This window comes from Canis lupus, chromosome 26 (genome assembly GCF_048164855.1).
Source record: "Canis lupus baileyi chromosome 26, mCanLup2.hap1, whole genome shotgun sequence".
Lineage (NCBI taxonomy): Eukaryota > Metazoa > Chordata > Mammalia > Carnivora > Canidae > Canis > Canis lupus.
The window spans coordinates 34,603,560-34,604,445 of NC_132863.1; the positions used below are offsets into that span (position 1 = coordinate 34,603,560).

At 45.9% G+C, this 886-nt stretch overlaps 1 pseudogene; it reads left to right on the forward strand.

The window, feature by feature from the left end:
- Window positions 1-603: 603 nt before the first annotated feature.
- On the forward strand, window positions 604-684 carry LOC140618880 (U4 spliceosomal RNA; annotated as a pseudogene).
- The last annotated feature ends 202 nt before the right edge of the window (window positions 685-886 follow it).

Sequence of the window (886 nt, forward strand, 5' to 3'; positions counted from 1 at the left end):
AACCCTCTTACCATGTGAAGGAGGGTACTTGGTATCTCCCTATGCATTCACTACCCACCCCCCAAGTAGATCCACTGCCCCTCAACACCTTGCACCCCCAGTTTTCTAAGCAAGCAATCCCCAGGGTCACCTGTGACTGGTAGTGCTGGGTCCTGGGAAGGAAGGCTTCTCAAAATGAGCCAGGAGAAAGGACCCATGATACAAGAGGCGAGAATTATATCTTTTCACACCACCTCTGCCTCTGACTGGCTGTGTGACTATGAGCAACTGACTATATCTTTTTAGCCTCAGTGCTCCCAGCTGTAAAATGGACACAAGCATATCCTCTGAGATACTAAATGTAAAAGTACACTTTTAAAACTCAGAGGTCTGTGTGTGATGAGAGAGTATTGCTATGGTTATGACCTCGATTGGCTGGGTTTCCTGGAACCACAAGAAACCCCAGTGTGATGCCCCGATGGAGAGGCCCAATGCCCAGATTTTACCAGAATGAAGACAGAAGCTGTCAATGAACAACCTGGATTTGTTCTTGATTCCTAGATCGAAGACCAGTGCTGTTTTGACTATTCCAGCACCATATTCTCTCTCTTCTTATCCCAAGGGAGCTTTGAGCAGTGGCAGTATCGTAGCCAATGAAGTTTATCCAAGGCGCGATTATTGCTAATTGAAAACTCTTATCCCAAGGGATGTAGGGCCCACTGACAAGAGGACCCTTTGGGTGGGAGGAATGTAAGGGTCACTGGGATTGTTCCTGTGCTAAAGCTCTGTTTTATTTTCTCTCCACAGATGTATTCTTGCCAGTTCAATAAGATTAAGACTTGTTGGTCCGTGTGTGGTTTGAGTATTCCTTTTTTTCCCAAGCCTGGGAAAAATGAAAGTGTCTTGA